This window comes from Anastrepha obliqua, chromosome 2, assembly GCF_027943255.1.
Source record: "Anastrepha obliqua isolate idAnaObli1 chromosome 2, idAnaObli1_1.0, whole genome shotgun sequence".
NCBI lineage: Eukaryota > Metazoa > Arthropoda > Insecta > Diptera > Tephritidae > Anastrepha > Anastrepha obliqua.
The window spans coordinates 5,967,701-5,991,054 of NC_072893.1; the positions used below are offsets into that span (position 1 = coordinate 5,967,701).

A 23,354-nucleotide genomic window follows, 5' to 3' on the forward strand; every position below is an offset into this window, starting at 1 on the left:
GTTACGTCACTAAGGTCGTCATAGAATTTATCTTTTATAGCATCAGTGCTATCGTTTGTAGGTGCATATATACTTATAATAGTTATATTTTGAAATTTACCTTGTAGTCTTAAATAACATATACGATCGTTCACGGGAGAAAAATTCAATATGCTTTTTCTGGTTTTACTGTCTACATAGAATCCTGTTCCGCGTAAGCCTTGAGTTTCAGAACCACTTAAAAAAATCGAGTAAGCTTTCTTTCTCACTTCACCATCACCTTTCCACCTTATTTCTTGTAGTGCACAAATATTTGTCCGATATTTCATTAGTTCGTCTGCAATTTCCGCCATTTTTCCAGGTTGCAGCATAGTCAATACATTCCATGTTCCAAGTGTCAAATCATAGTCCTTTAAACGTTGCAGGGGTCGGTATTGATGTCCATTTCTTATCCGAGGCTGTTGTTGATGTGTCGAGACAAGTTTCTTTTTATACTGACATTAGGTTGTCAGCCTAAAGGCCAGTCCCCTTTCGGGGGTGCTCACCTTACGTCTTCCGTTCCTAGAGCATCCACCAAGGTTTGTTCTTTCTTGTAAAAAGATAGCTACTTGATCTCTGCACTAGGTTAACAGTGTCACCACGTGAAGGCGATGTAAGGGGATTGGAAAAAAAGAGGTGAAAGGCTTCATTTCTTTCGATCTGCCATCTCGTTGCACATTCTTTCCCTTTGATAAATATAAATGGATAATGGTTAAAAAAGCTCCAATGCTTAATAAAACATATAAATTGAAACGAAAAATTCATGGATGATCAGGAAAAAAGACGATTGTTTCTTAGTTATTCATATGCGTTGATTTGAAATTTAAAAACAATCTTCTTTTTTCCTGATTTTCAATTTATATTTTATATTTTCTCAAAAACAAATAGAAAAACAAAAAATATTGTTTATGCCAAAGCGCTTGAATAAAGAATAAAGAAATAAATAATATGAAATTCATATATTTTCTGTTCTAAACCATATCTATTCTATTTTAGTGTGCCCAGCGAAGGGGGCCGGGTTTGCTAGTATAATATATTATATATACATATTTTCTGGGATATTATGCATTTATTTAAAAATTAAAAAAAAAAAATGGCATGACCGCCATTAGAAACAAATATTTCCATCATTCGATGTTTTATGGCTACTAGCCGTTGAACTCGGGTATGATAGTACTTGAGTAGGATACCATTTTCTTAAGGTAGTTGACCAGACGGCCAAATACTCTTTTCTTAAGAAAATAAAATGCTACCTTCGTTTCTTTTCAGCCCTAATTTTACATACTACAGTCTGACTTCCACCCGAAAAACATACCTTTTTTTCAAAAGTCCGCCATTTTGTTATTTTTCAAAAAAAAATTTCCCATTGTAGCACCTGCCAGTATGATAAGCCTAAGAAATAATAATCAGTTGAACTTTTTCGTTTCAGATGTCCTGAAGAGATCTTGGTTCGAGCAATACGGCGCAACTTGCCATACAACGCGCTTAACAATCGATTTATTGCAATACTCAAGCCACCATTGACCCCAATCGGCCAGATTTATTGGAAAAAAGACACAAATGGAACTGATCGGATGGACCATGTAACAGGTAGTCGCGGCAGGCACACCCTATGATCAGAAAGTACCGGCAATGTTTAAATAAACCAAAACAGAGTTAAATTTCAGGCAAATTTATTTTATCTCCTTCCAAATATGACCCGTCTGAAGCAACACACAAGTGCCGACATTTAACCCAGTCCTCCATGCACCCCTGGTAGGCCGACGAAGAGATGGCCTTCAGAATCCAAGAATTGTTTGCCCACATTTCCGACCGTTTGCGACGTACAGCATCTCTCAAACGCTTCAAAACGGATAAATAATATTCTTTATTGGCTGTCTGGCTCGATGGAAGGTACTCATGGTCCACTACGTCTTGGCAATCGAGGAAAATAGTCAACATCACCTTCCCGGTACTTTTTGATCATAGGGTAAGCCGATATCATATTAAAAAAAAAATGCTATAAAATTATCTACCAGATTATAATAGAAACAAATTGCTTCCAAAAATATTTCTCTTTTGTATTATCATTTTAAATTCTCAAGCTCTTAAAAAACACCCGATACATTTATTTTACTTTATTTTTATTTTTACAACCATACATACCTATAATTCTATATTAGTTGAAATTTGAGCTGATCTTTGAAAGTTCTTTGACGCGGCATTGCTTTTGCTTCGACATTTCCTTGAGATTAAGTGGGCAAATGTGAGTACAAGCAGCTCATCGATTGATTTACAGAGACTGCACGGAGGTAGATCAATTAAGAACGGCTTAATAGAATAAAAAGCCTCTCATATGACATACAAACGAGTATATATGCTGCATGTAAGTACGTACCTATAAATCAGCCTATTTGTGTGCATATGCATTTAAATGCGCCGATGTTGATTAGTAATCTTTTTTCCTCGATACATATACATATGCACATACGTATGCATGTATTTGTATACTTCTTTATACTATATAACATTAAGCAGCTTGAGAGTAATACAGAGTAATTAGTGAAGGTGCTGGCATGTGACAACCGTACAAATCATTACACCGCATTGATGACAGCTGAGAGATAGACAGAAGTAGAATGAAGCAGACAGCAGCTTGTGGTAGAAAATAAGATCAAATGAAAGAAATTTTAAGCTTCCGACTTAGCAGCGTCGTAACTAAGAGGACTTACGCTCTTTGGCGGACTCAACACATGTGCCTAGGGTCAGCATATTTTTCATGCTTTAAGGATATTGCAGACAAAAGGTTGACTTTCTTGATAAAAACTCGTGAAAACGTACATTAAGAATTACATAAAATAATCATTTGACTCCAAATCCAGAGAATTGGAAACACAACCGGCCCAAGCCGGCTAAGTGATATCTTTTTACAGATCAGTAAGCACTACTTAACCTAACCTACCGGTGACAGCTTCGCTTTTGAATGTTTTGTTTAATTGAGGGCTGAGGAAAGAAAAATGTACTGCGTATTTACAAACTTGAAAAAATATTTAAAAAGTCTTCAGCTCTGTACTCATATAAAATCTTCGATGTTCGCTTCCAAAGGAACCACCATTAGTAACACGACATGGAAAACAAAGCGCCAGGCCACTAAAGCCCTCCATCGGTTAAATACAAGCAGTATCTATATATTTCCCATCGAGCTCATTCTATTCTACGACGCGAAACATCAAATGATCTAAAAAGGGGTTTTTCAATGGTGTTTGCTCTGTAACCAGGGTTGGCCATTGCAATTAATGAAATAAGCGGATAGTTAAAACACTAAAAAAACTGACAATTTAGTGATAGTGAATGAAAAATTAGTGGTAGTGCAATTTAGTGATAGTGAAAAATGCCCAACCCTGTCCGTAACAGGCAAAGGCGAAACGCCGAGGCGATATAAGGGGTTAGGGGTAGTCAGAACTGAACTTTTTTTGCATTTTCTTAAAGTATATTATAATATCTTGAAAATATTGTGTGAAAATTTGAAGTGACTCCGACAAATACTTTTCGAGTTATTCAACAATTAACAAAGGGCGCTCAGGCGCTCCGGAGTGGTCGAGAGCAAATAGCTAGGCAGCAGCTGCAAGCAACCGACTTATGAAAGTGGCAGATAAGCGCGCTAACGATAACACTCGAGAAGGTAGAATGCTACATACGCAACAGCAAATCTATATTTTGGAAGCTGCTATGACAGCTGAAGAACTATTATATGGACCTGAAATAGATGACACATAGTAAGTAATTAAATACTTAGTATAACTCTACATAAATCGCTAGCAAAAAAAATGCGTTTTTCTCAAAACTATGTTTTTTGAACTGGTAATCACTGTAACTTAAAAACCGCTTGGTAGGTTTCAATAAAATGTATACTGGTATTGAAAAACATAAAAACTCGTGCCTGATCAAAGGATTATTTTTCAAAAATTTCGATTGTTTTTAAACAATTAGCTGTCAGTTTTTTTCTCGAAAATCTGAAAAATAATTCCTGAAGCCGCCATATTGGTAATTTAAAAAAAAAGCTTCGATCAGGTACAAGATCTTCTATTAATAAAATTAATTTCTCTTGTACGATTGATTTTAGATGAATATCCGAGGATTTGTGATGATCTCCGCAAGCGCCTTCTGGAGAAACGGGCTCCACACAAACAGCGATAACTTTTACAATTATTAATTTTTTTTTAATTCCATTAAAGTCATGTCGAAACATGATGTACTAATGGTATGTTTTTATTTTTGTAAAATAAAGCAAATGACTAGCACGGGCCTCTGACTACCCCTAACCCCATAAGACAACACTTCCTTCCAAAGGCAATAGGCACCAATGATATTTATTTAAGACAGGTTGGCATATTAAATGGGCGAAATGAAACTGAATTGTAACAACAATTGAAACAAAATTAAAACAGTGGAAGACCTCTATGATAAAAAAAAAATTTCGGCAGCGGCACAGCACCGTCCACAATAAAAGTGAATGTTTCAGTCAGCTGTACTAACTAGTCTAATTCTTCCTTCGTCTACCACAACGGCAGCGTTCTCAACAGAGTTATGAGATAATTTATAAACATATTTATTTATGTGCTTCAAAAGCATAAAAAAGCTCTTCTCAATAATAGAAAAAGGCTTGAATTATTGGCCTCTAAACGCCTCAGCTAATATACCGATACCACCTTTAATAGATTCTCCTTGCCCAAGCCTAAATAGTTGACACTCGCATGCCATTATATTTCCTTCAAATATGCTTTTGCTTTTATTTGTTTCAAAAAAAATTTACTATGCGTGATACTATTGCAGAGACTATTTTCTTCGTTAAATCAAAATAAAATTGTGCCATTTAGCAAAACGTGCCGTAATCAGCGGCTCATAAAATTTGGCATTATTCACACAAATTCGATTATTCGCAAAAAAATTCGTGGGAAAATAATGTAACACATTTGCTAAATAATTATCACAACAAAGGCAATAAGCTCAATGTATTGCCAACAACCATCTTATCAGCTGCCTTTCTGGAATACAACGCCCTCGTGTGCGTATGTGTGTGTGTGTGTGTGTGCACGTGTATTCGCTTGCCCTGCATGTTTATCTAAAAATAGAATGATTCTCAAATTAGGTAACAATTTCTTAAGTAAACAATAAAACGGAACGAGCTGAGAATAAATAGCGCACAAGTACATATGTACGTTCACAGGTACATAAATAGAAAATAAATAACTGGTGCGTACACTTAGGTCAGGTGTTTGGCCGAGCTCCTCCTCCTATTTGTGGCGTGCGTCTTGATGTTGTTCCACAAATGCAGGGCCCTACAGTTTTAAGCCGACTCCTCACGGCAAATGGTTTTTATTAGGAGCTTTTCTCATGGCAGAAATACACTCGGAGGTTTGCCATTTCCTGCTGAGGGGCGAGCGCTTTTAGAAACAACGTTTCCTTTTATTTTGATATTTCATGCACGGCGATTCGAACCTACGCACTCCCGAATGGTAGTCACGCTCGAGCCTATTCGACTACAGCGGCCGAACAGACATACAGGTGGATATTTATGTACGGTAGCCACACCCTGTGAAAAAAAGCATGTACTCATATGAGTGGATTGGGTACACCGGCATGATAACGCATCATAAACTCGATTTGTTGTTGTTGTTTAGTATTAATAAACATAAATTTTATTTGTTAAAAAATTAATCATAATAAAAAATCACAAAATACTTGAATAATCGTAACATTTCGGGTACAATATTTGAGCTTAAGAATTTGCGAGGTAGGTTAGAAGGCAAGTTCTTCCGGAGGGAACAGCACAGGATCAGTCATCAGGAAACCCCTCAGACAATTACACTATTAGAAGAAACCATTGAAAGTATTAGTACATTTCAGACCAAATTTTTTCGACCTATAAGTAATTATATACATATAGGGCCTTTCAAAAGACGTGCCTAGATGTCAATTAAAAAAAAACATGTAAAAATTTACATTTTATTTTTATTCAAAATGCGGTTTCAACAATTATATGTGAAAATTGCATCATTTAAGTGTCCACCATGAGCAACGTCTACATCTACAGGTAAAAACCGCCAAACAGTCGATTCATGAATGCCTCATTATTGAGAATTTCGAGATATCCATGTTAAATGTTGTTCAGCAATTCTGCGCTACAGCATCAATATTCTCGTCGGGGCACTTTACACAGACGCAAGCTGTGGGATAATGCATGAGAAACTTCTGAGCGACAAAATCAAAATATTAGCAGGTGTTCGACAAGAATGTTTTCCTTCGCCACTTCTCTTTAACATCGTTTTGAACGTTGTCATGCACTGCAAAGGCGCCTAGCGGATCTTGGCTATGCAGATGACATCTGTCTTCTGTCCCACGACTGTCCTGACACGGCAGCGAACATTCAAGCAATGCGAGAAACAGCTGAGAAAGCCGAAGTCATGCGTATAAACACAAAATTTACGCAAAATCTCTCAATTCGTGGTATCGATCTCGAAGATGTAGAATCTTTCTGCTATTTAGGCAGATTCAGCAGAATCCATTTAAAGATCCGAATATTTCTCCATTTAGAGCAGAATACTGTTAGAGATCCGAAAGAGAAAATGGAACTTGAATGGCCATGTTCTACACAGTGGAATTAGTGACTTAACAAGGGCCGCCATTGACTGGAATCCCCAAGAAAGCCGCAAGCGTAAAAAACCAGGGAATATCTGGAGACGAAGAGATTGGCGCAAAACAGACCCGAATGGAAAAATTCGTTGTGGCCCTCTGTTTGATACTGTAGCTCTAGGAATTTATGATGATGATCAATATTCTCAACAGAGCGTCCAGTTGTTGGTATGCCAGTCCTTTTTCTATTCACCACAGAAACAGTTTCTTGAATGATAGAATATTTTTTCGACAAACTTTGAATTGTCAACGCATTCGGACGACTATTTCCGACAAAAAACATAAATTTTGTAATATGTTGTTTTTAGGTAGGCAGGTAGAAGTGGCAGTCGATCTTTAAACAAACTCACTTAGACCGTTGCTGATCCATTGTGATACCACTTCGTTAAACCATTTTTTTTTTTAAGTGCAAACCCAATGATCTGGTTGGCATTTATATCCCTAAAGGCATCAGTAACATTCAAGAACGAGAAGCCAAATCATCTAAAATAAGCCTACTGGCATGCCACGAGGGACAGTGACAAGGAAGATGTCTGACAGATGTCAAAAATACGCTCGGATTTATTCTCTTTTTGGCATTTAGGTAGATATAAGCATTTCTAATACATCCAATAATTATTAATTTGGATCATCAACACACACGCCCAAAAAGGGGGCAAGAGGCCTCCAATTATACAATACAATTATATGTACAATAATAATAAAAAGCTTTAAATTTTCTTATATAGTAAATTTAAAGAAAAGTTGTACCCATAATTTTTTTATCTTAAAAATTAAATTTTATTTATCTACTGGTGAACGAGTCATCAAACAAACAGTCGATGCACTCGCGTATTGGCTCACTGGTGACGGTTATGATTTCGAGGTTGTAAGAGACTTCGTTTATTTAGAAGCTAGCATTACTACCGATAAATCCAACGGACAATATCTCTTGCCAACAAGTGCTACTTTGGACTAAGTAGACAATTGAGTAGTAAAGTCCTCCCCCGACGAGCAAAACTTACACTTTATAAGGCTCTCATCATGCCTTGTATCCGATGAGACGTCCCTTTGAGAGAAACATTCTGCGTAAGATTTTTGAACCTTTACATGTTGATGACGGCAAGTTTCGTAGACGATGAGCTGTATGAGCTTTACGACGATATTGACATAGTGCAGCGAATAAAGATCCAGCGGCTTCGTTGCTAAATATTCGATAAGGTACCAGCTGATGGTAGCAGAGGAAGAGGAAGGTCTCCTCTGCGTTGGAAAGATCAGGTGAAGAAGGACTTGGTTTCACTTGGTTTGTCCAACTTTGTTAAACTCGGCCAAAATCACTTAAGCGGTTATCGTGCCAATGAAGAATAAGAAGAAGGTGTTTGTTCCTTAAATTTATTATAATTGATTTCTAATGATTTATAAAAAAATTAAATTTCAGACAAAAACTACTTGAATAAGCTTTATGTAAAAACTCGGTTTCAAAATAAATGTCTTCGTACCAAAAAATTCCAAGTATAAGTTTATAGTAAAAAAAAATTAAATAAATATTAAGTTCAATTTTATATTCGTATTAATTAAAGTTAGTTAAAATTTAAAAAATTGACCCGCCCTAATCTACATACATATGAACATAAATTTTAAAGATACGCGATTTTTTGCACATACCATTTTTAATGACAACAAAAACACACTCAACCTAATGAACGGGGAAGCATGTGATTGGATACTTCCCCACTTTCTTTTTACTTTTATTTTTCGCTTCATTTGTAGTATTTAGTTCTACGCTGTAATTGTAATTGTTAGTTTTATTTATATTTGGTTGTACAATACACGGTTAATTGGTAACACTAATTGCCAACCGGTGTTCCGGCACCATCTCGGCCCCGGCGACGTGTCAAAATGTTTCAGTGAGCACGCCGAGAACAAGAGAAGAGGTGAATAGTGGCTGAGAAAAAACAACACGAATTAATAAAATATAAAGTAACGAACGAACACACATTCACATATGAACATACTCGTATGTAGGTGCATACGCACGACGTACGTGTAAATAGCGAATGTGATAATGTGGTTAACTTGTTAACAGCGCGCTAGAATAGCTCTGTACGTGCACGAGTACTTCGAAATCTAGTGAAACGTTGAAAAATCATTAGCGTTACTCAAGATAAAAGGCAACATTGCATCGAATAATTTGTACTAATCTGAATCGGATTGTCTCAACCAACGAACGGACAGGTTAAGCTCGAACAGTCGTTGGAAGTTGAAATAGTCAAATTTTGCCAAATGGAAGGACTTGAAATTGCCACTTTCGATGCTATGCATTTATTCATATATATAAATTTAGTCTATGAAAACAAAATTTTCTTACTTAAAGCACTAAAAATTTCCCTCGAGCGTTCCCGATCAACCCATGTCCGGAAGGATCTGCCCTTGAGGGAATATGAGTAGAAAACGGTCCGCTCGGACCTAGCGTGGGTGTACAGTGATCCAGCACCATCGAGATGAACTCAAAATTTTTAAGAATGCCCGAACACCTTAGTCTGATTTCGGCATGTGCAGCGCTAGTTTTTCCTAGTTTTTTTGTTTAAGAAGGTAACTTGCCCTTCCAGTTGACCTGTTGAATTCAGGCATACATTTTGTCCCCTTGGCCAGAGCGTGTTGAAGACCCTGCAATTAATGTGCAGAGACCACCTTCCTGGGTTTCCGCGATTACGCTCCTTTCCTTGCACATTCATCCGCTTTCTCATTTCCTTCCACTCGCCCGATCTAACTTCTATGGACTTTTTTCTGTAAGGATACCTCAGAAGTAAAGTCCATGAAACAAACCAAGCGACTATTTCAGCACTAAAAGAAAATATCGTTCGCGAGGTTAATGGCATACTGACGTTACTTCTCCAGCGACATATACATTTATAGAAATAATTTTGACGAAAGCTTTTGCTACCTAGGCTGCCCTTTCACGACAGGTGGCGGAGCAGATACAGATGTCAACTGCAGGCTAAAGAAAGCAAGGTCGGCGTTCAACCGAATGTATACAGTATGGGCGAGCTCGCAAATATCCAGGCTCTCCACGCTCTAAACTGCGAATATTCAGCTCATGAAGTCAGGAAGTGAAACATGGCTGGTATCTAACACCATCACACAGAGGCTACAATCTTCCGTCAACAAATGCCTCCGCATTATCTGTAGAATATTCTGACCGAACACCATCAGCAACGACGCACTGATGAGATCAACGAACAAGAAACCCATCCTATTGCAAATCAAACGCAGGCTAGCGATGGATAGGTCACACGCTTAGAAAACCACCAGATAGCATCACGTGAATGGCATTGGACCGAAACCCGCAAGGGAGCAGAGGTCGCGGTCGGCCAAGTAATACTTCGTGAAGGTTGATGTTGCGCGAGCAAGCACATGCCGACTTGTGATGTCAACGCGAAAACAACAGCCCAGAACCGAGTACGATGGAAGAGTCTTGTGTAGGCCCTTTGCTCCTGAACGGAGTGAATAAGAATATAAAAAAATGTTTAAGCCGAAGGCCCTGGCAGCCAGTGCTCCTTATTTGGTGTAAAAATAATTGTGTTGTTTTGCCTCGTTTTTAATAAATAAATAGAAATAATTTATTTTTTGAAATAGAATTTACACTTATCTTCTTTGTGGTAGTTATTGAAACAAACTTTTACCACTTGAAATTCTTTTTTAATTCTCAACTCTGCCACCGATCACACTGTATCATCAGCACCTAAGTTGAACGCCAGGAAGTGCGGCATTTCAGACGACACAGACAATTCGTCTTCGAACAGTGAATGCAACAAATATCTATTTATTATCTCGTATTCGGTTATTTCATTTTATCAGTGGCGTATTGTGAACATACACACAAACATATGTAGAAGTGCATAGATATGTGTGCTATGTTTTGTGTTGACGACTTATTGGTGAAAAGAAAGCAATAAAATGGAAAAAAATAGGAGAGAAAAATTAAATAAAGAGTACGACTCGGTTAAAGTCACTCGATACCTACATTAAAATTTTAATAATAAGAACAAAACCGACTAACAATACCAACAACAACATACAGCCAATATGAAGAAGTGATATGTAACACTCCTAAGTGTTGGGTGTCGCCACGTCGCTGTTTAGCGCCTTCTTACACATTTCTATGCATTTGTGCAGATATGTTTGTGTGTGCGTTCATGTACTTAGTTTTTATTTACTTACGCTTAATCTCTGCACAATACCATAAGCTATGTTGATACTTTTGCGGGAATGTACGATAAGAATTTCAACTGCTAGAAGGCGGTCTCACCATCCACCTTTAAGCCACACAGCCCTGGGACTAATTTGTTTCTTTTTTTTGGTACCATTTGGAAATATTTCTAAAAAAATTAAGTCTTGTTTTAATTTGACTTGCATGGCTTATATTCTCCATGAAAATTTGATACATGAATGACCTGTGCTGCTTGCCCCATCTCTCCCGAGTGCTTTTGCTTTATCTCCACTCGAATAGTTTGCGGTAAACTATGTAAACTGAGGCGTACCTGATAAATGCCTGCCCGGCCGGCTTACCTACTTCGTTCTATCTTCTGGCGTTGCCAAGGAATAAAAACTTGTGGGCCTCCCTCGCCGGGGTTTGTACTTACGGGCATGAGCATTCAGGCCCACTACAGCCAAATTTCTAATTAAATTTTTGTTAAAAATTTACATGGGATACCCACACAGTGGGTCGGTCGACTAAATTGATTAAAAGTTAGCTGCCTTGATTGGGAGAAGTAATTAAAAATTGATATGATAAGGTAATCTGGGTCACACAAGCGGAAGAGAACAAAAGTCTCTGATGAATTTTGGTTAGCGTATATTTTATATGACAGGCAAGTGATTACTAAAAAAAACAATAATAATAATTATAATAGAAGTTACTTAATAAAATTATAGAAAAACTACTTGAGAGTATCAGTAGAAGAAACATTTTTTAACAAAAAACTGATTAAGTGACTGTGAAATTTTTTTTTTTTTTTTTTTTGTCGGAACAACTAGTAAGTACAGCACTCAGACACAATTAAGTCCATTGTACTGTACTCGAATTCCCTTTTAATTTTTTTTTAATCTTCCCGACCTCGGAAGAAATCTGAGTAGATCTTGTGGTGCCAAGGAGCCAAGGTGGTCGCTTCTTAACACATCAGTGCCAAAGACCTCAAACTTGATTCGAGCGAAAGCGGGGCAGACGGACGGGAAGTGGTCCGCCGTCTCATCCTCCTCTTCACAAGCTGGGCAGCGATAAACTTGCAAAATGGCGAAGATTACGTGATGTTGCAAGTCGAAGCTACGCTATCAACAGCTTGATCTCCTGGCTTATGGAAATGCTGAAGGGTCGTTATGTAACGGACACCGGACAGATTCTAGTACTAACAGAGATTGACTGGTTTGCCTCCAGACGTATTACTTAACATCAAGGTTCCAAGAGAAGTAACCCTTCGGATAAGAGGAGATTTTAGTTAGAGAGTAGAAAAAAGGGCTGGCAGCTCCCCGCTTTACGACTGTGACCCGAAACCCAAATGAGCCTAATATCGAAGTATTCGGATGCAATCTGTACTGGTATAATAAATAAAGTAATAAACAAGTTAGTGATCGATTGCGGAGTACCGAGCGAGTCTCTGATCCATAACGCAGGTTCTTTCAACAATGAATATTACCTTGATTAAAATATTTTTTTACAATTTCAAATACTAAAAATAATACTGGTTTCATAGGGACACAACCAGAACTTATCGCTCGATTTCTAGAGGAGTCCAATAGCTCAAAAACTATTTTTTAGATAAGATGTGGTAAACATGTGATCGCCAGGTACTATATTGTGATGTGTAAGAGACTTCGAGCACTGCCATTGGCAGCAGATATGAATGTATTTATTTTTACTTCATTATAAATAATCAATAGAAGACTTTTAAGCTGGTTTTTCGATATTTTGTTTTCTTGGATTATGATGCTCTTCCCGCAAAAGGAGATACTCCCATGCATATGTATGTATGTACACATTCACTCATTCACTCTTGAACAAATTTGTGCCTTTTATATGCAAGCATTAATAAATTTTTATAGTATTTTTGTGCGTCAGCGAATTGTAGATATGTACATATGCACGTAATCACTGATCAGACACGCGTGCCAACTCAATCGAACGACCAAACTGATCCTCTGATCTACTGTTCAACGATCAATCATCGATTCGAAGGTAGAGTAGCGACTTTTTTAACAGTAATTGCTGCAATTTGTCATGGAATTCGCTCACTACGCTTGCATATACATACATAATAGTTAGATATGAACTTGTGTACTTATGCATGCATGAATGTAGCTTTGCACGAATCGACATACCCTGCAAGGAAATTCGAACTGGTGTGTAACAATGGTTAGGGCACTTTTCATATGTTTTCCATATAAGGAACTAGTGAGTTAATTTTACATGGCGTTATCCCTACCGCATCCCTTATTCGAAAGTTCGAAAAGAAATGTGTTACGATTTTGGGATAGTACTGAATTAGTTAAATTCGACAAATTACCTGCTTACGAGCGTTAAATAGAGAGTATTTCAAAAGTGACGCTCAGGTGTTAGTAGTGAATAATTCCCAGACGGTATCCTATTTTGTGCTTTGTTACGACTTACTCAATGCTTGAAGCTAAATTAGCTCGGTGAAGAACACTATTCTTACTACTGCTACTAATATTTTTGGAACGAAAAGTCTTGATGTTTAAAAAATCAACTTTTGGATGAAATAGTCGTTACCAGGCGGACTCATTTCTTTCAATTCAATCGACAATGTCGTGAATGAAAACTTAGCTGTAAATTCTGCAACACAATTTTTTGAAGTGAAAACTTCTTTAGAATCGTTGGGAGTGATTTGAGGAAAAGTGAAACGAAAAAAGCGACCAACTTGGCTACGAAGCGTTATATTATATGTTGATATAAAAGTAGCGACGAAATAAATAAAAATAACTTTTATTTTTTCTTGTGATTTGAACCAAGGATTTTGGATCGGAAGCTCACATTGCTAGTCGCTCGGCTACCGCGTCATGCTGTCGTCGCTGGCCTAAAAGTTATTTAGTTACGAAGCGTTATATTATATGTTGATATAAATAATTTTTGTGAGCGTGTAATTCTCAAAAGTTTTATTAGGTTTATTATTTAAAATGTATTGACTAGGTAGTGTGGTTATCAGCTTAACATCTGATAGATCCTCCATCGGAGGACAACAAATGTTAAACTGATTTTTGGAAATGGGCGGAGTGTTTTTAGAGGCGGCTTGCTCCTTCTCTGCCACGGGTTGACCCGGTATTGCAGTACCGCCGGGATTTCGGCTTTGAATAAATACAAGAAAAAATATACTGATACATTTAGCTTTGGTGGGAAAAGCCATAAATTTTTATATGAATACATGTAGACGAAAATGGAATTTTTTTTTTGAAATTTACATTGTAGGACATTTCTGATTATTTATTGAACAGTTTTTTGGTTTAGATACTGAAAGTCAGTTTAAGTGAATCGGTATAAATATTTCGTACATTAATTTTTGTGAGCGTGTAAATTCTCAAAAGGTTTATTAGAAAATCTATTGAAGTAGGTAGTGTGGTATCTGTTCCTATCAGCTTAACATCTGATAGATCCTCCATCGGAGGACAACAAATGTTAAACTAATTTTTGGAAATGGGCGGAGTGTTTTATGTTCAGCCTTGAATAAATACAAGAAAAAATATACTAATACATTTAGCTTTGGTGGGAAGAGACATAAATTTTTATATGAATACAAGTAGACGAAAATGGAAGAAATTTGTAAGTCTGTTTCTTCGGTCCGTTTGGGTATTTTTTTTGACAACATCGAAACCAAAGCATTTGTATCATATTTTATCTATCATAAGCCACTCGTATCATTTGTTGAAATTGAAAACACTGAGGATGAATAATGATAAAATGAAGAAAATAAAATATGAACTTTATAGCAATATTATAATGAACCTATAATTATCCCGCTCCTAATGCTGCTTTCGTCTTATTCTCTCTCAGTTTGTTTTACGGAAGGTTTCACTTCTATCAAGTCTAACCGTTAGACTGGTATTTTTTTTATTTAATTAATACCTATACTTGGAATTCCACCACACTATCCGCGATTGACGATTGGTTCGCCGATAATTTTGCTTAGTAATCTAAACCCACCCAGATTATTCTACCGCACACGTTTGGTCGGTAAAGGGAAATATCCATTTTTAGCCGAGATTTTAAGGGAATAATCCCTCTGCTACCACATATCCCAATAATCGGGCACCTATATAAATAATCGGGCACCTGTTCAAACGACTTCAATTTCCAATCCAGTTAGCAAATTTAATCAGTAAATCACAATCTGCAGAAAAATTCGATCGAGCACAACGAGCAGGACATGGTAGCAGTTTTGAACAGATCTCTCTATCCGCAAACTAGAGTTTGAGGGTCGTGCTAGGACAATATTTCAGGATTGGATCGTGGGGAAAATCTGCACCGAAGCCTGCACCTTTGCCAATTTATCTATTTCCTTTAAACTTTCGACACTAGGAGTGTGTTTTTCAAGCAGAAGTCTTTGCAATCTTGCAGGTATGCAAAATACTTAAGGAACGCGGGAGCGAGGGAGGTATTAACATTTTCTCCGATAGTCAAGCCACGATTAAGGCTCTGACGACGCCATGGTGCAGAACGAAATTAGTAAAATCCTGTAAGAAGGAGATCAAATCTATTGGGTGTGCAGGTAAAATTAAACATAGAAAAATAGAGGGAAATGAAATTGCTGATGAGCTTGCCAGGAAGGGGACTGGATTGGTTTCAAAGACCTCCTACCAGGTCATCGATCTCCCCCGGACAGTTGTTAAAGGGGAACTGCACAAATATTATTCCACAGGAAAGCACAGAAAAGATGGAGCTCCATTTCTTCATGTGATATTTCAAAAACCCTTTGGCCCCAATACGATAAACGAAGAACTCAGAAAGTCCTTTGGACTCCTCGCCATTCAATTTCCTAACTTGTAGCTGTGTTTACCGGTCACTGGATGATCGGCACACACGCGGAAAAGCTAGGGTTACCATTTAACACCCATTGCAGAAGCTGTGGAGATCTTTCAGAGAAGAAGACTGTAGAGCAGTTTCTCTGTAAATGTTCGGGTTTGGCAGCTAGACGACTAAGGTCACAGGGTCCAATCAATCTCCTCCATTATATCAACAGCTCTAACTAGCTGTAGATATCAGCCTGTTAGAGGTCTTATAATGCTATCAAAACGGCGCTTTAGTGCTCCTTGAGGAGTGCCAGACCGGCACTTCAACCATTTCACCTACCTACCTACAGCGAGCACTGACTCAGCATATCCTTACCCATCCATGGGGAGAGGAATCGTTTTTCACGAGTGATCCTGGCCGTCCCCACGTAGGCGATTCCATCAAAATGGACAATATCCTACAACCACGCGTGCCATCGTATTAATATAAGATTAAACCATAAATGAATGAATGAATCTACTAACGCTAGTGGATATTTAGTTATTTCTACAGTTACTGGTACACGGAAACGAAGCCTTGTATAACCTATAATTTAATTAACCAAAAGGGCTGCGATTTACCACCTTCGGTCCCTCCAGTGAACAAAAAATAATTTCATCTTTCACGCTTGTCAAGTAAACAAATTTACAATTTTACACGATAATAAGCGCCCAAATGAGTCAGCAGTACAAAGGTAGCTGAAAAAATGTTCTATCTTTCAAGAAATTGGTTCTTTCGATAATGGGGAAAGGACTGATAGACCACAAACTGGAGTTCTGTTGAGAATATTGCTGCTGTGAAGCAAAGTGTGCTTAACAACCTTCAACATCGATACCTCGACGTTCTCAGCAAGAAGGCATTATGAATCGACTGTTTGGCGGATTTTATCTGTAGACGTAGACGTGCTCGTGGTGGTGCTACTGTTAAGAGCCCGAAGGATGCTAAATTTTTACTAGTTTTGTTTTAACACAGCATCTTTTGAAAGACCCTTCCAACCCTTATAATGTCTTGAGCTCCAATCTTGAATCTCGCATATTTTTTAAATTTTGTAGCCCAAGTGGAGAAGAATTTGAATTCATTGTTGTTCCCAACACTTAGTCGGTACACATACGGAAGAATCGGCTGGGGCACTCTGTTAAGCTTTCTTATTCATACTATGTAGTTGTGAACCAGTAATTTCTTTCAGCAGTACACCAGTACGAGTTGTTTGTTAGTCATTTGTAAATATTTGTCAACTAGTCGCAATAAAAAAACGGAGCCCGTTCGAGTCTTTCCTATGGGGTATGCACTTACTGCAGTGCGTTAGGGTGTGTACTAATGTGGCATGGAGCAAGGGCTGCGAAATTATCCGATAACCATACAAATATTGACTCAAACTATTGCCAATAAAAAACATGTATGCAAACAAACAATCTTTTACAAATACATACACGTATTCACATAAATATTATAATTTTAAATGTACTTGTATATAAAAGCAAATATTGTCACATGGAAGGCTTAGGTAATTAAAAAGCAAATAAATAAATGATGGCAATTGAACTCGTTTAGTCGTTGAAGTTAAATAAAATGGGTAAGAAGACAAAACCATTTCACGATTTTAATGTAAATATTACCTTTATATCCTTAGGTACACAAATGTATGGGATTGCTTATGGACATGTGTACATACATACATACCCGTGAACCCTCAACTCAAACTTAACTATTTTTAGCTGGCCGCTGTAACAGAGTGAATTTCTATGCACTTTCGAGTTTCAGTTTGTTCGGGGTTCAATACTCCGTGTGGATATGAAACATCAACTGGTGAGCGAAATTTTTGATGTGGCTTCATTAAGATCAACATTCAACTATCATCTAACGCCATTAAGCTGCAAAGTCGATCCAACGCAAAGGCGATGTTCGTTACTGTGCCAGCTGTTGTTTTGCTTGCGAATACGAATACAAAATCGAAAACGAATGTGGGTAGCGATATATGAATACTAGTATGAATAAAAGATACGAATATGTATGTATGTGAATACCAATATATTGTAAATGCGGAAAGGAAAGTGAGTATTATTTTAATACCAACACTACAATCGACTAAGATTTCTCGCGTTATATAGCCGGTTGAAAATCTTGGTAGTACATAAGTATCATATCTCCGTGGAATGAAATTTATCGCTTTTCGCTTAGAAAATATTTCGAATTTATTTCCAAAACTAGATCATCTTTTCTGATGCAGCGTATTTTCATCTCGACGGCTATGTGACAAGCAAAGCTGCAGCATCTGTGGATAGAAAAACCCGCAAGTGATCGTCGAGCATCAAATGCATCTTCTGAAAGTGACAGTTTGGTGCGGGCTTTGGTGTGATGGCATCATTGATCTATTTTTCTTTGAAACTACTGCGGGAAGCTGGGGTTTAAAGCCTAAACTCGCTACAGAGGCATGATAAAAAATTGTTTGTGCGATGTGTGAGAGCAATTCATTAGCGATTCATGTTTTTTTAAGATGAATACGAAGCCAGCCCATGATGAATGAAATCGTGTTCCATAAAAAATGGAAATGTTTGCTCTTTCACAAAAATAAAGATGATAATGAAAAATTTAACTTTTTTCATTTTTTTTTTCCTTTTTTCATTTTTTAAAAAAAGCTTCTGGGGACCGTTGTATCTACATAAATAAATATTGCATGGCTCCGTTTGCCGTACATTTTCAAATACTTGACAACTGCTTGCACCACTAGTACTTTAAATATAATTTCGTCACATGAATTATCAGACCCTACAGTTGCCGCTGCTGCTCAGAGTTTTTTAACAGACTCAACGAAGGGGGGAACCCTTTATTTGGTCATCTTTAAGCTAAAAGCATCATTAACCGATATCAACAAACTTCGGAAATGTTTTACATGTTCTCACATACACAATTTTTTTGCCAGCCACCGTTAAGATGTCTGAGAAAGATACACACAGCTCTCGTTTCGCGTTACACATCATCATCTTTGTTTCCGTGACACCCTAACGGGACATAGGACACCAACAACAGCTACGCACCATCTTGTCCTATTACTGGATAACACCTTCATCTGCTTCCAGCTTAACCCGAGTTGAGCCATCTCACGACTCACAATTTTTTTCCAGGTTTTCCTAGGGCCTTGGCTTGCCAGGCGCTCTTCCTCTCTATGTTAGTGGGTTCCATTCCATTGCCTTATTCGCTATGTTACCGTCTTCTTTGCGTAAAGCGTGACGAAATCACTTCCATTTCTGTCTTCTAATCAAAATATCTCGCGGCTCCATGTTTGATTTTTCGAGCAATTAACTCACGTAGAAGAGAACCGTATTCATTAAGACGGTTCCTCCTGGCGAGACTTGATCATTGCACACCAGGTTAAGTTCTGCGATTATTCCTCACCTGAATAAATCGTGCGTTAACATTTGGTAGTTCGGAATGGAAAAGGGAAATATCAGCTCTAAACCCCTACATACCGGGGCAGAAGCACTTGAACTAACAAAGTATATTGAGAACTGGGAAGAAACGCAATTGATACCAAAGAAGTGGTCGCTTGCAGCAAAATGCAAGTTAAATAGGTTAAGAATATATAATCGGTATAGAACATTCGAGTAGTGAAATAATTTTTTGGATCCCAAATGTTAAGCAGATAAATGTCTTTTGAGAAAAGCCTGACGTCGAATAGAATACTCAACTTGTATGCGAGCTTAAACTCGATCACCATGCCAAGCATTGAACGCTTGTCATAACTTTATATATACTAACTTAAGCTGCAATCAGTGCCGTACCTTAGCCATAACCGTAGCCATAGCAATCAGCTGTTCTGGTCAAACATTTGGGCATTAATGTAAGCGATTATACATAGGTGCCGTACCATAATCTATTTATTCTAATTTATTTTTTCCCAGTACCCGTAAGCAGCTGCGAAATGCTTTATATTTCTTTTGATGTTTGCGGTACAAATTTTAATATTAGGAATGAACGATGGAAACTTAATTGACTTAGTAAAAAATTATCCGTGCTTTTATAGCAAAATGCAAATGTTGTCATTAATTCTACTTCAATATCAGCTGTTTATGGTTACGGCAATGACTAATCAGCAAATTCTGTGGCTACGGCACCACTAACTAATTGCAGCTTCATACTTGAAAGCGATAGACGCTAAACATAAGGGTTCTAAATTTTCAACGTAACTTCGTTATTAAAAATTAATATATTACTTTGGGGAAAAAGAAATCCATTATTTGCGCGAATAGTTTAAAACTGTTTTATTGCATATACTCGTATAATGCACCTGAGGCACAGCATAAAACAAAAACAAAAACAAAAAATTAAAAAAGAAAATAAAAAAGTATTTTAATTATTAAAGTAAATTAATTATTAATTTAATTTTGGTTGAATTAAAAAAAATTGTTGAGGTAATAGCTTACAATTCACCAACACACACCAACAAAGAAACAACAAAATTTTTATTATTCAAACACAGTGTCAGTCGCGGGCATAGAAAATTGTCGCTAGTCGCTTTTATTGAACAATTAATTACACTACCCTCACAGCTGCTCCGCGTTGCGTATACGCAATTGAGAGGCACAGCGAGTGAGGGTAACATTGGAAGTTGTAGTGGATCCAATACAAACCTTTTTTTTATAGATGCTGATTTCAAATTTGTTAAGTAACGCCGTCATATAATTTTATGGAGCTATTGGTGTACGCACAATTTTTTTATTATATTAATTTTTTCTTGTATTTTTTCGATTTTTCGAGCTGATTTCGTTTCGATATATTCTGAACAATTTTATAGCGCCAAAATTCGTAAATAATTCGCTCCTTCGTTGCTGTGTTTGTATTCGTATTATTATTTTTATTTATTTTTGTTTTTTTTTTTTTAGTGAAAATTCCTTAACTGCACACCTTGCACAGCATACGCATTAGCTTACGTTAGCCTAGCCGTCGTCGGCGTGGAAGTCGCAGTCGTACAACTTTACTTTGCTGTAACTCGTACAGAATTTGTTGTTGTTGCTTAACCACCTTTTGCTTACTGCGATTGTTCGCTTGCGAACGCTTTCGACTTCGGCTTGCGTTATCGATAAAATTGACACTGTAGTTGCAATTGCTGCGTTGGCCTTTGAGTTCGATTTTGCTATTGTTGCTGTTTTTGTTTGCTTTGCATATATCGCGTGCGCGCATTTTTCGCATACGCTCTGTGAACAAGAATAATATCAGTGGTGGCTCGTTTCCCGAACGCCGCGACGCGATACACCATACAATGCTGCAAACTTTGCAAAGCACTGTCGCCGCAGTAACCAACGACAACGTCGTCGTAAGCGCCTGCGTCGTCGGTGCTTATGTTTAACTTCGTTAGTCTATTTCGCTTTGTTTCGTTTACTTTGATTCTTGCCAATCGGTCGTTCGCTTTGTACGCTCACTTCTTTCTCACTTCTTTTTGCAATAAGTGGGTTGTTATGATTTTACAACCTTCGCTCTTTAATATTTCTCCTTAACGATGCGTTGCACTTTGAATACACGGATAAGTAACGCGTGTGACTTTTCGACCCACACACTCGTAACCTCAACCGCTAATGCAAAAGTTCTGTACGCAACACAGTGGGATAGCTCAAACAAAACAAAAAAACAAAAACAATCTCCTGCTACCAATCCGTAAACATTAATTTGATACAGCGCGAATTGGCAAGTTCTTGATTTGTGCTCGTAAATGATACAGAAATAATTTCGCACTAAGAATATACAACAAATGCACAAGACAAAGCAAACAGGCACCACGGCAAATTGGCGCACTTACGGCACTACTAACGTTGGTAAGCACGGTCTTGGACAAACTGAAGTTGTGGCGAGACACAGTTGTCAGCAAGCTAAGCGGCCAGCCAGCTGCTCTGCTGTCCAGTCGAGGTGATCGCACGGCTCGGTGCGGCATCATAGAACGCGTGCGATCACTCGCGTGTGATAGACCGCTTCGTCGCACAACGCGCAACGCGCTCACCAACACTCGCACGCCAACCGTTGTCGTATTTCAATTCATATCGTTTCGCTTGAGTGGCGCCAGCACAAAACAAAGCAACAAAATCCGTAAAGAGGTATTTTGTATACATATGTGCATGTACGTACATATCTAGCAGAAGCGGTCGCTGCGACTGTAACGTGACTGCGATAACTCTCAGAGTATCAAAACAAAAAATATAAATACTTAGCTGCTCATTTAGTATATTTTAGCTTGGCCGATTTTATTTAGTATGACGTAAATATGTATGTAATAACTAGCATTTCTTTCCTAGAGTCATGCGTACTTTTCGTTAGAAGCAGCAGCAGTGACAGCATCAATGATTCGCGCTAAGCTCGTCCAACTCGTGCGGTACACCGCTGTGAGCGTAGCGGTGCGACATTTATTTATAATTTTATTCGTCTAATAGAGAACGCAATTTTTGTACGCCCATGCTCTGATTGAACACCCGCACAAGCCGGCACATACAAATGGATGTACACTAATACGCCCAAGCACACGCAGATAATTTACAGTTACACCATCAGCATAATTATCATGAAACCATCATATCATCAGCCGATATTATCAGGGCGGAACTATTCGAGCGCACTGGCCAGTTTTTGCGCATTGCATTAATGTTTTTTCCCCCCCGGGATGACGCCCGTGAACAGAAAACTTTCATGAGTACTGCTATAGTATACCGGCATAGCAGTATGCACGAAACACCTACCCACTATCTACCACTCTCCCCGGGGAACAGTCCAAAAAAGGAGTTACCTCATGGGCCTGGTTAGCTCATAGGCTGTTAGTTATTTCGTCTACGAACCTCCGCGCGTCTTAATGCATTATGGATATGTTTTGCATGCACGCAGATTCGCTTCGGTAAAATCGGGTGATAGATTTTAGCAAAAAATCTATAATGATCTCTCCGTTTAATATCCTACAGGTTTCGGGAACATAGCGTGGGCATTGAATCAAGACGTGATCAGCGTCTTCTTCCCTCTCCTTGCAGATTGGGTGAACTATCATGGCCGAATCTATAGAGGTATTTTCGAAACATCCTGTGCCTTGAATGGAATTGGATTAGAAGGAAGTTTATCTCCTCATGATTCCTTTCTAAACACATCGTAAGAATGGGTATTAGCACATGCGTCCATCTACCTTTCGGTGATCTGTTCCACCGGTTTTGCCAGTGGATGATCGAATGACGATTTTCTTGTCCTGAAATATTTTTACGACTTGCACTCTTTGCATTTCTTTCGCCAAAATGACTACGGGGACTAGGCCGGCTATAACGAAATTGTACGGAAGCCGCAGATAGTCCGCAAAGCGCTAAGCCGATAGACGGCTATCAGTTGTTTTGTGTAACTATTAGAACCGAGCTGACTACCCTGCTATACAGTATTCTTTTGCTATGGCTAGGTCCGCCGTGTTTGGCATTATTCGCGACAGACATGACTGCACACTCGATGCCTTCTTCGCAGAATATTCCAAGTGCGTTTTGATGTTCAAACGGTAATCAATCATCACTCCTAGGTATTTAATAGCGGGTTTTGAACTAGTAGTTACAGACCCAACATTTAAATTTATAGTTTCTACTATCTTTTTGCTGCTTATTACGACTATATCGGTCTTATACTC

At 38.0% G+C, this 23,354-nt stretch overlaps 1 protein-coding gene and 2 pseudogenes across 1 annotated transcript in view; 2 read left to right on the forward strand and 1 right to left on the reverse strand.

Moving 5' to 3' along the window:
- The window catches only part of LOC129236929 (dorsal-ventral patterning protein Sog), a 155,113-nt gene extending 133,578 nt beyond the window's left edge, over positions 1 to 21,535 (reverse strand). The window contains exon 1 of the mRNA XM_054871236.1: positions 20,353 to 21,535. The gene's annotated coding sequence lies outside the window, so the exon portion shown is untranslated. The remainder of the gene's footprint in view (positions 1 to 20,352) is intronic.
- On the forward strand, positions 13,848 to 14,035 carry LOC129239913 (U2 spliceosomal RNA; annotated as a pseudogene).
- Positions 14,273 to 14,431, forward strand: LOC129239934 (U2 spliceosomal RNA; annotated as a pseudogene).
- Positions 21,536 to 23,354: the final 1,819 nt, after the last annotated feature.